This window comes from Dipodomys spectabilis, unplaced genomic scaffold (assembly GCF_019054845.1).
Source record: "Dipodomys spectabilis isolate Male_0828 unplaced genomic scaffold, ASM1905484v1 ptg000178l, whole genome shotgun sequence".
Lineage (NCBI taxonomy): Eukaryota > Metazoa > Chordata > Mammalia > Rodentia > Heteromyidae > Dipodomys > Dipodomys spectabilis.
Window position 1 is genome coordinate 7,355,452 of NW_024870855.1, and position 14,694 is coordinate 7,370,145.

The 14,694-nt window shown below is 43.9% G+C and overlaps 1 protein-coding gene across 2 annotated transcripts in view; it reads right to left on the bottom strand.

Moving 5' to 3' along the window:
• Nucleotides 1–4,835: 4,835 nt before the first annotated feature.
• Nucleotides 4,836–14,694, bottom strand: part of LOC122120726 (engulfment and cell motility protein 1-like) — a 135,457-nt gene continuing 125,598 nt past the window's right edge. Inside the window, exons 12-14 of one of the 2 annotated variants that reach the window (XM_042694951.1) lie at nt 7,393–7,497; nt 6,005–6,141; nt 5,004–5,925 (exon numbers count right to left, since the gene is read on the bottom strand). The gene's annotated coding sequence lies outside the window, so the exon portion shown is untranslated. Of the gene's footprint in view, nt 4,855–5,003; nt 5,926–6,004; nt 6,142–7,392; nt 7,498–14,694 lie in introns of those variants that run through there. The other variant, XM_042694952.1, reaches the window with a different exon arrangement.

Consider the following 14,694-nt stretch of genomic DNA (forward strand, 5'->3'; position numbering starts at 1 on the left):
GTTTATACAGGAATATCATGAGCGTGAGGAAGCTACTCAAAAACTGATACAGGATTTGCGGGAGCAGTGAGAACACTCAAAGAGAAAGGCAGGAATGGCGTGAGCAGGCTGAGAACACTCAAAGAGAACTACAGAAATGGCCTGAACGTGAGGAAGCTAAGCAAAGAGTAATACAGGAATTGAGAGAGCAGGATGAGAATACACAAAGAACACTAAAGGCATTCATGGAATCCACTAACAAAGAGCTGAAGGAAGTCAGGGAGACCACAAAGGGAATGCTGAATGGAACCCAACAGAAGGAATGGGAGTCCAAGGAAACCATAACCAATCAACTAAGTGATTTGAGAACAACTAAGTGATTTGAACACCAAATTAAGGAAATAAAGAAGCTCATACAAGATCTAAAACAAAGCTTCAACAAAGAATTTGAAGCCATCAAAGCTGACCAATTAGAAGGAAAAGAAATAAAAAACAAAGTAGAAAGTCTTGACAGCAGGTTAAACCATGCAGAAGATCGAATCTCGGGGATTGAAGACAGCCTAATATTATAGAGAAAGAACATACAACCATCCAAGACAAGTCCAAGAAATATGATAGATCTATCCAACACTTGGAAGACACCATCAGAAGGCCTAATTGAGGATAATGGGTGTAGAGGAGCATCTAGAAACAGAAGTTAATGGTCTAGGAAATTTGTTTAACAGGATCCTAGCAGAGAACTTCCCAAACATGCAAAAAGATAGGCCTATTCAGATACAAGAAGCTTTTAGAACCCCAAATAGACCAGACCAGTATAGGACATCCAACCGTCACAGTATAATCCACACAGGATCAATTCAGACCAAGGAAAAGATCCTTAAAGCTGTCAAGGAAAAAAGATTAATCACCTATAAAGGGAAACCAATTGGAATCACCTCAGATTTCTTAGCAGAGACAATCAAAGCAAGAAGAGCCTGGAATGATGTATGCCATGCCCTAAAGACAAACAACTATCAACCAAGAATACTGTACGCAGCTAAACTCTCCTTCATAACTGAAGGCCAAATAAAAACCTTCCATAGCAAAGAAAAATTGAAACAATATATCTCCACCAAACCACCCCTACAAAAAATTCTGAAAGATGTCCTACACATAGAAAACCAACAAGACCACAATAAAGGCCAAGAAACCGCACCCAAACTGAGAATCCAAGAACCATAGGAGGAACCCAGTAGCTGCAGCCCCCAAGAAGGTGGATTACATGGCAGGAACTCCCAAATACCTCTCAGTCCTATCTCTCAACATTAACGGACTTAACTCTTCAATTAAGTGACATAGACTGTCTAGCTGGATTAAAAAAACAAGATCCTCATCCTCTTTCTCCAACATGTTTAATGGTAAGAATGGAGGCAAGCAGCTGAGAACATCCAACTGTGATGCAGTGCTGGCGGTGCCCACCGCTTCCTCTCCTACTTCTCCAAACAGCAGCAGCTCTAGACCCCCTCTGCCAGCACCAGGTAGTGCAATACATGCTTCCTTTCTGCAGCCAGTCCCTTCTCAGAGACCTGCCCAGAGAACTTCTACACAAACAGATCTTGCTCATTCTGGAAAATGACCTCTGTGACACCTCTATTTGGTACATTCTCCAGGGATCAAGATTTGAAATGGAAGCTTAAATGTCTGTTTTCTGGAAGCCAGGCCCTTTCTCCTCAAGCCAGGTTAGCAGATTGCAAAAAGACAAGAGTAAGCCTCATTTTAGACAGCGCATGGTGGGGAGCAGGTGGGGAGGCTGGCCCACCTTCTACAGACATGGCCTCACTGTGCACCCAGCTTCCTTCCTTGCAGCGGTGGATCAATGTGGTCACTCAGTGACATCCAAATGTCCATCACACTGCAGGCCATTGTGAACTGTGTTTCCAACTTTGCTGCCATCTACTCTTGACATATTTGGCCCCTGGATAGCAGAATGGACTCAATAACTTTTGTGGAAACAAGTTTGTCATTCAGGCCTTTTCTTCTGTGATCATTCTGGGCCTTGATCTCAGGGTCTGGGCACTGTCTCTAAGCCTATGTACTGAAGGTTAGGTTAGTGCTCTCTATCACTTCAATACAGCTCCACATATGGCTCTTTTGGTGTTGATTTGGAAATAACAGTCTCCTGGACTTCCCTGCAGGCACAGGGTTCAAATGGAGTCTTGAGAGCTCAACCACCTGGATAGCGAGAATTTCAGAAGGAAGCAAAGCCACCAGTACCAGGCTGGTCAGGACTTTTTACCTGGCATTTTACTGATCCTTCCAGGGGGTTCACACAGGGAAGACAGGCAATCCAAGTACCACCTGCAATTGGTGCAAATTTCTTCATCGCAGTGTGAGCAGTTGGTGAGGAAGAATTCTTAGTGTTCTTCTCCTCACATTCTCATGACTCTCTCAACCCAATCATGCCAGAAAATACCAACTCTTGGGTCCAAAGCAGACCCCTTTGTTTCCATTCTGTTTCCCACTGAAACTCACATGAGAGCTCGTGAAAACCTACAATCCAAGTAGGAAAAACGTCAATTCTCCAAATTGTGACCCCTTTCTGTGGGTTGTTTCTCTCCGGATAGTAGGGAAGAGCTGTGATGTGTGCCTGTGCAGTAGTGAGAACATTTTCCTAGGTAAATTCTGTCCTAAAGGAAGGATCTGGTCCATTCATGATCTGAGTGTGTACGGCAACTGATGCCATCCAGTCCCACAGAGCCAGGCCTGGGCTCACTGAAGGGGCTCCTCTTTGGCATCACTCAGGAATATTTACAGATGCAAATATTCCCCAACCAGGGCACTGACAGGTCATTCTTCTCTTTGCAGGAAGCTGTCCAACCACATCCACACCTGTGTCAGCATGTCAGCACCTGTCTGTAGGCATGGCTGAGGTGGCCATTTTCGAGCAAGTCCTGAAGAACCAGGCAGAGCACAGGCCTGAGATCGTCCTTCCACAGCATCCTGAGGACCTAGACACAGGTGTTTTTGTCACTACTTCTATACTGGATATTCACATGAGTTGGTCTTGAACAAACTCTGAATGCACACTTTTACAAAATTTAAGCACAGCCACTGAATTAGGAGGGACTAGGGTTTGGGAGTAAGTGCAGGTAACACATCTTCCCTATGGCATGTGAGGACTGTGACAAGGTGCAGACAGTACCACTGGTGGTCTGTACTTGTTTCTGTGTGCTTCCAGCATGGCTGGGGAGAATGCACATAGCGTGAGGGCTGAAGAAAGGCAACTGAGGTGAATTGCAGAGCTTCTATCAGTTTGTGATTGAGTAGGAAATGTAGACTTGGTCCTTTGCTTGTGGACCTAGCTGGGGGAGGTACTGAAACCTTAGCAGTTCCGTCCTAGTACAATAGGCCACTGGGGGCATGTCTGGCCATCCTGCCTGTACTGGAAGCCTGCTTTGGCTGCATGAGGAAAGCAGCCTCTGTCATTGCTCACTCCTGATGCTATGATGTCTGACTCACCACAAGCCTATCACAACCGAGCCTGGACTGAAGAGGCTGGAAGCCAGCCAAAACACACCTTTCCTCCTTGAAACAGTTTCTCTCAGTCACTTGTTATAGACAAGGAAAGTCTAACCACTTCCTTGTGAAGTCTCTTACCTGCTGAGTCTCAGTTGCCCCTTCAGTGAATCAGTACAAAGACTGAGTCAGAAAATACTGGAAAAGGCCAGGCCATTCTGGGGCAGGGTAATATATGAGGATCCCACTTCTGGGCATTTACCCAAGTGATCACAAACAAGGCCATAGTAAAGCTACCAGCACAACTATCTTTATTGCAGCATTATTCATAATACCTAAAATATGGAACCAACCCAGATGCCCCTCAGTAGATCAATGGATTAAGGAAATGTGGTACACACACACACACACACGCACACGCACACGCACACGTGTGCGCACACACACACACATATATATGTACATAAAATTGAATTTTATTCTTTGCTTACAAAGAATGTCACCACCCCATTTGTTAGGAAACGGAAAGACCTGGAAAAATCATATTAAGTGGAGTAAGTGAGATCCAAAGAAAAAGACATCTCATGGTTTCCCTCACTTGCAATAATTACTATATAGCTAGGATAATTTTATCAGGTGAGCAGAAAACCTCTCAAGCTATTTACATATGACCATATAAGATGGTGTTAAGTGAAATGAACCCCAAGATATGGGCAAAAGTGATGTTTCTTTGTTGTAATTTTAAAGTACAATGTGATTTTTTGGTTTCCTTTCTATGTTCTTCCCCTGTTGATTTTGGTACCCTGAATCTTGTACATACATTTCTCTACTTTGGGGAGGGTAAGGGGAATAACAAAATATTGAAACAAGGACACCAGAGGACCCACTGCAACAATGATCCCACAAGACAGTATATTGGAAATGAATGTTAAAACTTCAGGGTGGGGGGAGGAGTGAGGGAGGTGGAGGAGGAAAAGGATAGTGGGAGAACAACAAGGGAGGGGGTAACAATGCTCAACAAGAAATGTACTCATTACCTTACTCATGTAACTGTAACCCCTCTGTGCAGCATCTTTACAATAAAATAAAATCAATTACTTGTTTTTTAAAGGTCAGGCCATGGTGCTCCTGTGACATTGCCTCCTACTGCATTTGTACAGCAGGGATTGGAGGATGACCCCAGCTTTTCTAGGCATTTGATGGGCAACTTTCATGATCACCCTGTGTTCTCATTCACTCAACTACACTGTCTGAAGGTAACTTAAGGAATTCTGTCCTAAGACAACAGTTATCGGTAGCTCTTAGTGTGTGGTGAGAAGCTCCAGACAGATGCCATGTTTGAGCTGAAGTGTCTCGTTCTAACTTGTAGAATGGGATAAGCTGGGAGGGAGGGAGAAAATAACTGGAAACATGCGAATGCTCACTGAAGGGTTAAAGTACTTGAGGCAGTGAGCATTTGTTGCTCGTTTCAGAGCAGAGCAATACATGGTGCTAACCCACCTGGTTGTATGCCTTTATAAGACCTGCAAATCCTTAACTTGGGGCTCTCCTCCTAGGCTCCGCTGTGTCAGAGTGTAGGATGAGGCCCGAGCTGCAGCCCGCCTAAATAAAACCTCAAAACAGCTGTAAAGTTGACTCTCGGTGGTCTTCTTGGTGGGGGTCCTGCAACCTAGGCACAACACTCACTTCCCTGGCACCATCAGAAGCCAGGACTGCATTCACAGGCTAGGATAGCTAAGAGTCATTGGATGCAAATAAACTTTAGGTAATATAAACAGTCTGATCTATCTCAGAATGTTTATCATGCCTTCAGATATGAGGCATTGCAGAATGGCAAGATATTTCTCACACCTCCATTTCCTCATCCGTAAAGCTACATGAAGGGAGCTGGGAGCAGGGGTGCAGGCCCAGAGTCCCAGTTACTGGGGAGGCTGAGGCATGAGGATCACTTGAGCCAACTACATCAGGATCCTCCTGGTAAATGCAGTGAGAGGCCAATCTCTAAATTGAGTATGCAAATAAAGAAGTATACAGTAAAGACTTCAGCAACATGCTTCAATTCTGTAAGCAACTATTCACTTACTGGACAATGGAGGCAACACAAGTGGGACTAATTTCTAGTCTTTGCAAGCTGTCAGCTCTGCTGCACTGGGACAACTGGCTGTGTCCCTTGGGGTTTTCTCTGTTGTCACCCTTGTATACAATGGACACAGCCGGAAGTCTCCTTTTCATCAGGTTTCTCAGGAGTTACCATCTGTCCTTGGTCTCTAGGTGCACAGTCATTTGCATATACTGCTCCTCTTCTTGCTCTTCCAAAGTGGCAGACACCAGAGAAAGCTCACCCAACAGGGATACCAGCCAGGTCAGGCGAGAGATGCCACTAAACGCAGGAAAGCCAAACTGCCCTTCTTCCATTGGGCCAGCTGTGGGCAATCACAGGTGCTGTGAGGACTAGGAAGAAGAGAATATCTGAGAACAGGCAGGACCCAGGTGCATGGGAGAACACATGGACAGGGGGACCTTGCCTTACCATGCGGCTAACTGTAGCCTCACCACAGCAAGTCCCTTGTAGGTTTGAACTTCAATTTTGCTAGTAAAATTAGACATGCTACTGGCAATAGCACACAATTCAGCTACACACAATGATAACTTGTAGAATGGAATAAGCTGGGAGGGAGAGAGAAAATATAGTCAGTTTACCTGTCTACTTAGGTAGATACACACACACACACACACACACACACACACACACACACACACATTGCAGGGTGATCCCCTGTATTACAGATTGTAACCATTAATTCCCTGCTAGACATGGTACCCCCCCCCACCAAAAATAATGCCCACCAAGTTTCAAACATGCCACTGGGGAAATGTGGTCCTAGCTTCAAGCCTTCAAGTCTCCCAATATTCCAGACAAGAGGAATTGCCCAGGTTGAGGCAATGAGTCAGGGACAGTTCAAGTCTTAAACTTTGATCTCTAGGAAGCCAGTTCCACAAAGAACCGAGCAGGAGACAATGTCGGAGTTCATGCTGGAATGATCAAATCTGATTTTGAGCTCAGATTCTAATTTGGGGGCAATGCATTCATCAAATGCTTCCTACATTTCTACATAATTATGAGGGTAGCTCGTCCATGAGGCAGTGCCCTTGTTCCATCTGTGTATCCCCCTCCCGGATCTCCCTTGGATCCATTCTGCATTCTGGCTCTTCTCCCAGAAGGCAGAGAAGAGGCAGCATCATGAATCTCAGGCTCCCAGCTGTGCCACCTGCTGGACAAGCCTTCTATGTCACTGGCACCCGAGGCTCCACACTCAGGCTTTGCCCTCCCCACAGGGGGCCACCCAGTCCATAGGAAGGATCTGCTATTTCACAGGAGCAGCAATGGCCTCCCCTTTCTCCTGCCCCACACCGCTAAGACAACTTGGTCAGTGAGCGTGACTACTCTGCTAGGAAATATGGGAAGTTTCTCTCGTCCCACCTCTCCCATTTTCCTCTTGCTTTTTATTTACTTGGTTGCATTTTTAGCACGAGACATAGAAGAATACATCATGCTAGAAAGAACTGGAGCCTTCTTTCTAACTTTAATATGTCTAAAGAGCTCTCCATGAAATCCAAGGTTGTGCACATTTTTGGTAAACACTTCGTTTCTTTTCCTGGTTATTTAAAATGTCCTTTTTCTTCATAACTCAATAGCAATCTATCGAAAAGATTTTCCTGATATTAACAAAATTTTCTAAACATCACTGAAGGGAGAAATCCAAAAGTTAAAAAAAATCCCTATTACATACTACCAGAACAATTATGGTAAATTTAAATTTTTTTTAGTTGGATGGGGGCAAAAACTCTGGAGTTGCACATCTAAAGCAAATACCTCTGTACCTGTAGGTGTGAGATTAGAATTCTAATCTTGCTTACCCGAATATACGCATCTTGGTGATGTTTGGCGAAGTACAGCATGTTGTCAAGAGCCAGCATCCCAGGAGGAGTCTGGGTGAAGTCCATGGCAGGGTTGACATGATTCTGCAATAAAAATCAAGTACTAGGTGAGGTTAATTCTTCAGCAGACTTTGCCAATCACAGCAGGGGGAAAGACAGTGGAGGTGCACCTTGCCTACCTCAAGACTGAAGGTTAAGTTCCCAATGACCAACTATGTCAACCTATTGGGATGGGCGGAGGAACTTCTTCAAGCTCTATGGGCTCAGCTAAATCACTTTTTATAACCCAGGGCTGGAAACCCAGTTAAAGATCGAAACACAGGATCATCCTTAGTCACGTCACATTTCAAGGAAAAGAAAATAACACGCAAGTTCAATCTCCGGCAGTTGCATTGAAGTGAAGCCAGTGGCACAGGGCGAGAAATATCTGGGCTGGAGTGACTCTGCATCCATTTCAGGAGCTGACTGAAGGGAGCCATTACTCCCGGATCTGACCCATCGGCTTATGCATGAAGGTCGGTCTGGCCACGCCTATCCATCGGCTTTGTAAACTGTCTTGGAGACACAGTCCCCAGGCCTCTACAGGCGCTGGGCTCATGTCTGACCTGTGTAGTCTGCTGACACTAGCATGTTTCTGAGGATTGTGTCTGGCATGATGGACTCCACATATGGCCCAATGTTACCAATGTGCCTAACCAAAGAGCAGGCCTGGCTCAGACAAATATTTGTGTATGTATGACATTAATTGATCAATGAACACTATGATAGCTCTTCGGGCAAAAAACAGCTCTCTGCCTGGACACATCAAAACCAGTCACACCAAACACTGGACTGAAAATGCAGATCTGAACAGTGAATGATTGAGAGGAAGTCATGTTTTCCATTTTGGTTTTTTTTCCTGTTGAACACATGAAAAGAACATCCAAGTGGGGTGCTGTGGTATATTCCTGTAAGCCCAGCATGTGGGAGACTGAGGCAGACGGATGGGGAGCTCCATATCATGACAACCTGTGCCAGCAGAACAAAGGCTGAGGATGTAGCCTAGTGGTAGAAGAGCGTGCCTAGCATGCCCAAGGCACTGGTTCAATTCTCAGTGTTGCACAGAGTCAAAGGCAATTTGTTGTTGAGGACTGTAGGTAGAGATGCTACACATTTTTCCAATTTTATTTTCGTGTACAGATGCTGTACAGAGGGGTTACACTGATATGAGTAAGGCAATGAGTACATTTCTTGTCGAGCATTGTTACCCTCTCCCTTGTTGTTCTCCCACTATCCCTTCCCTCTCCCAACTCCCTCACTCCTCCCCTCCCCCCAAAGTTGTAAAGTTCATTTCCAATATACTGTATTGTGGTTATCATGGTTGCAATGGGTCATCCTGTGTCCTTGTTTCAGTGCTTTATCATATTGGACTTGTATCTAAGTTTGCTGAATTTATCTAGTAGTTCTCACCATTTATTTGGTGACATCATTAGGATTTTTCTGTACATAAAAGTGCATCATCTACAAATAACTTGACTTCCTTCTTTCCTGTATATATGACTGTCATTTCTTTCTTTTGTCTAATTGCTCTGACTTGTAATTCTAGCTCTATGCTGAATAGGAGCTGGGGGTGGGGAGGTATCGAATTTCACTACAAAAATAATAGCTATGTGTGATTAAGCATGTGTTAATTAAGTAGATTTAACTATTCCACAATGTTTATTTATTTCAACATATACTATACATGAGAATATCACACATGATATCTGTCAGTGTAAAAATATTTTTAAACTGTTCAACGATTATTAATGACTACTGCTTTCACCTCACAATCTTGAAAAGTTGCATATTTTCATTTTGACTCTTTATTACATTTTTAATAATCACTTTGAGTTCTTCTCACTCCTTTCCTCCCTCCCCACCTCCTTTTCTTTTATGCTGGGATAAATTCTAGTCTAACAGCATTTTTTTTTCTTATTTGTGTACAGGAAGGCCTTCTTATGTAAGGTTCAAACCACCCACACTTTGCTATATTATTAAAGTGTACATCTAAACTATTTTCCTAAAGCTGATTTGAAAACTTGCTTATGAGCTGATAAATGACAGCTCCAGGCCACAGCTCCTGCTTTAAAACCACACAAGTTCACCACATCCAAACAGCACCAAAGTACTGAGTCCAATATGTTACATTTTAACATTTCCTCCTCAATCATTTATTAAAATGTTGGAAAGTTTTTAGAATACTCAAATACTATGACCAATGTGTGTGTGTGTGTGTGTGTGTGTGAGAGAGAGAGAGAGAGAGAGGGAGAGAGAGAGAGAGCGCATAAATCATATGGTGTGTCACATACAGTGTGTCACACAGTATGGTTCAGCTAGGTGTGACATGCCTCATTCACTGTGGTGAAGGACCAACTCCTATACTATAGCGGTAACAGGGGAAACAATATCCATGATTGGAAATGGACAACCAGAGAATTCACCACAAGAGCCATTTGTACTTAAATGATCTCCTAGGCAGAGTGATTTTGTAGAGTTTAGTGGAATTTCTCCCATTGTATACACACTGGATCTTGGAGGCATGAGATTTTCATCAACCTAAGTGACATAGAAAAGTTGCCTTTCTGGGCTGGGAAGGTGGCTCAGTGGTAGAGCGCTTGCCTTGCATGTCTGAGGCCCTGGGTTCAGTTCCCCAGCACCATATAAGCAAAAAGAAAAAAGCCGGAAGTGGCTCTGTGGCTCAAGTGGTAGAACGCTAGCCTGGAGCTGAAGAGCTGAGGGACAGCACCCAGGCCCAGAGTTCAGGCCCCACGACCGGACCAAAAAAAAAAAAAAGAAAAAGAAAAGTTGCCTTTCTGAGGGCTTCCACTGCAGAGAACCTGACATGTGTGAAGTGTCAGAATAACGCAGCCACCTGGTCCTCTTGTGGTATCCACATGACTGACGAGGAAACCAAGTTCACCAGCTCCCGGCCCTCCCTACTTGTCTGTGAACAAGTACACAGGACTTCTGTAGACAATGCATTTCAACCATCCATCTCCTGTTCCTACGTTTTCCCTTCCTACCAGTATGACAAGCCAGATGCATTTATTTTATTTTGGCACTGCCAACATTGGACTTTCATAGACCAACAAAAGTTTATTTGACATCAGCTAATCAATACGAGCCATCCTGAAGCACAGGCCAGCCAGTAAAGGAAAGGGCGTCAGACATAAAAGAGAAAACCGTGACATTTATTTCAGACCTACTGCTACTATCGATTTATCAATGTAATCCCAAAATAAATACACACGGAAATAAGGGGAGAAAAATTAATTTCTCTGAATCTAATTCCAACAACTCTCTTAAACACTAGGTAGATGAAGATGACCATGTAAAATCCCCATGGCTCAGGCACCATCAAACTTGTTTGAGTTTAGCATTTACAATCCCAGTGAAGACACCTTGCATCAATCACACCCATCCTTGGGCACCTGGGTGATCAAAGAAGTTACAACTGTTCTCCACAGATCCTTCCAGTTAAAAACCAACATAGCTACAGGACTGTAAACATTCACATACAGCAAGAGCAAAGGAGGATATTCTTAGGGGAGAGGAACTCAAAGGCACAATGCCTATGTATATCTGATCATATAAAATCATATTTATCGATGTGACCTCTAGAAAATGAAACAAGAGGTATTTTGTTGCTTTTTTGTTTTCTTTTCTTTTTGTCTTGTTTCTTCATTTGGGAGGGTAAGTGGAGAGTACAGAAATAGAAGGACAAAAGGTGAACAAATGGGGCAGTGGTACTCACTAGACACTATGTTAAAAATGAACTATACAACCTGTGGATGGGGATGGAAGGGAAAAACTGGGAAAGAGCAAAGGAAGGGGTGACAATGTCCCAAAAGAAATGTACTCATCACCTGACCCATGTAACCGTAACTCATCTGTCCATCAGCTTTATGGTAACAATTTTGAAAAGGAGGAAAAAGAAAACCATAGTGCAGTGCCTTAGGATCTGTGGAGAAATGGATCCAGGATCCTGCATGCGTTATCAAAATCTCATGATGCTCAAGTGCCTTCTCTATAATAGCAAAGCATCTGCACACATCCTCCACATACTTTACTTATTCATTATTCTTAATTATCTTTAAGAAGTTGTAGCAAGGGTTTCAATTCCACCATGTTCTCTACACCTTTGCTCGATTCCCAATGGATGTCCAATATAACATGAGTGCTGTGTAGGTAGCTGTTATACTGTACAGTTGAAGGAATGAATGATGGCAAGCAAAGAACCTGTACACTTTCAGTCCAGATGGAATTCCTTTCAAATACTTTTCAATCCCTAGCTGGTTGAATCTGTGGGTGAGAAACCCACAGATGCAGAAGGCCCCCTTTAATTGATGTGTAAGGTCCTCATCCTCAAGTTAGTAAGTGGAGCTACTAAAATTGTGTCTATGATGTGGCAGGTATTATGTAAAGTGTCTTGCATATTCGAACCCTTAGGCCTCATCAAATGCTCCCAGGATCAACATGAACTTTCTCTTCCTTTCCCAACAAGAAAACTGAGCCAGCCAGGCACCGGTGGCTCATGCCTGTAATCCTAGCTACTGAGGAGGCTGAGATCTGACAAAGCCAGCCCAGGCATGAAAGTCCATGAGACTCTTATCTCCAAAAAACCACTAGAAAACCGGAAGTTGTGCTGTGGCTCAAGTGATAAGAGTGCTTGCCTTGAGCTGAAGAGCTGAGGGACAGCGCCCAAGCCCAGAGTTCAAGTCCCACGACCGACCAAAAAAAAGAAAGAAAGAAAGAAAGATAGAAAGAAAGAAGAAAGAAAGACAGAAAACTGAGCCATTTGGAGTTCCTGTAGCTCATTCAAAATTTCAAAGCTGCTTAATGTGTATAAAACCAGCAGGAATCATAATCAGAGGGTAAACTCAGAGTGCAGATTTTGAAGCAGAATTTTGTAGCATCTGATTGACCAGTTGGAATTCCCAGCAAATTTCAAACAAACATCAGACTCAAGTTCTAGCTCAGTTTGAGCTGCTCAGTCAACAGCATTGTGTCATGCAGAGTAAGCCTAGATCTGTTCTAATCAAAGCTGTAATTTCTCTGCTGCCCCCTCCCCCCCCACCCCCCCCACCCCGCCACAAACACCAGACACCAGACCAAAGTCCTTCACATTTGCAATGAACCATGTCCTAACTGTCTCCAGCAAATAGGCTCTTGCCACACAAAAGCCAATTTGAAAATTGCCTTTGATGTAGATTATGAAACAGCAGTGCATTTTTATATAAAACTAAACTAAACTTTTCTAGTTGGGAATGAGCTATGTTCCGTCTCTTTCTGATTCCAGCTCTCATTCTTCCAGCCCCTCCTCTCTCCTTCAAATTAGTATTTTGGTTATTTTTCTTGGCTGTTGTTGTTGCTGTTGTTTGTGGGTCTTTTGTCGTTATTTACAATTGCAGTTAAGAAAAAAGGATTACAGGCTGAAGTATCTGGAAGCTTCTGTACAGTGACAAAATGCTCTGGGACCCACCCAAGGCTCTGCCACTCCTTCCTTATTTATGAGCTGCTCTGGGTACAGATTTATTTTCCTTTCTGCATCCATGCTATTTTTTCCACCTGTCTTGGAATGGAAGCTGCAAGAGCTTTGATAAATGGCTTAAAATGTCCCCCTACTTTTACTGCAAAGCCTGTGTACATCCTTCTAAGACACCATTCTTGGGTCCTGTGGATGTCAGGCTCTGTGAATCAGAATGGACAGCTCACTGGGGAAGGGGAATAGCTATGTCCCATTCCAGGGCACCGGAGGGAGGCTGTGGGAGTGGAAGATGGGGATCGGACACTGGGGAGACCATGGATTGTGTTCCAGCCAGCATCTGAAGTCGTTCGGTGTGTGAGTCCTATGCATCGGGATCTCTTCTGTCACCTACATGCCAGCTTTCTGGCTGACTTATTCCAACCATCATCCAAGACTGACTTACTCCAACCATCCATCCAAGGGGAAAGTTATAAGCTCTAAGATAGAAAAATCTCTGAACCTATTCTGGGCCCTAACTCCTCGGCCATTGGAAGATGGAGGTGTTCCATAAATAGAATCTAGGCCAGCCCTTTGTTTTATAGATGATAAGAACAAGCCTCTGATGGAAAATAGTAGGGCTCAAATTTGAGCACACATCTGATCTCCTCCTGGGGGACTCGCTAACACAGCAATTGCTGGAACTGCTTCCAGAATGTCTAGTTTATTTAAGCCTGAAGTGAGATCAAGAATTTGTATCTTTAAAGGTGCCTGTCATCTTAGCTGCTCTGGATGGGAGTGGTGGTATATGTCTCTAACCCCAGATACTCTGCACACAATCATGAGAGGGTCACGCATCATTCAGGAACAGCCAGGGCAAAAGGTTAGAAGACTCTATCTCAACTAACAAGTCGGGTACCATGGTATGCACTTGTCATCACAGCTACAAGAGTGGTATAGTAGGCCCAGGCAAAAACTTATTTGAAAAACTTATTTGAAACATGATTAAAAAGCAAAAAGGGCTCAAATGATAGAGCACCTGCCTAGCAAGTTTAAGGCCTGAATTCAAACTTAAGTATTGCCAACAAAAGAAAGGAGGGAGGGAAGAAGGGAGGAAGGGACAGAGGGAGGTAGCGAAGAACGGGGGGATGGGGAGAAGAAAAGAAAAAGAAAAAGAAGGGAAGAGAAAAGCAAAGAGAATCTGAATGTCTAACCATTTTTCAGGTGGAGTAAAGGGTAATGGTGGGGCCACATGTTGAGACTCACTGGAAGGGAGAATGCCTGACTCATGTCCATTAACGCAGGTCATGACAGAAGAGCCTCTAGAACCTGGATTTACCACTTCCTGGATCTCATATAGTGTCCCTTACAACATATTTGACTCTCAGGTTCAACAACTGAATCCCTTGTCCTTCATCTGCTTTGGGTTCAGACCTCTCATGCATGAAACCGATTTCTTCGTTCAGAAATGGGAAATACAATTCAGCATCCTCTCCCTTGCTCTGTGGTTCACATTTCTAGCTATGGTTATCCACAGTAGCACCTCCATAGGAAGCTGAAATCTGCTGGTACTTGGTGCTTTAGAGGGCTGCTTGGTTCTTGGTTGGGGAAGCAGAGCTGGCAGTAGCTCACAGGATGTTTAAAGGGGCTGGTGCTCAATTACCAATGCCACACTAGTCCTTCGTTCATATGGGTAACAAAGAGATGATTACGATAATGCCTGCCAGATGGCATATGGCAGGAAAGCCTTCTAGGATTTAGGAGTTCGTATTTGTGCTATGTGAGTGCCTACATTT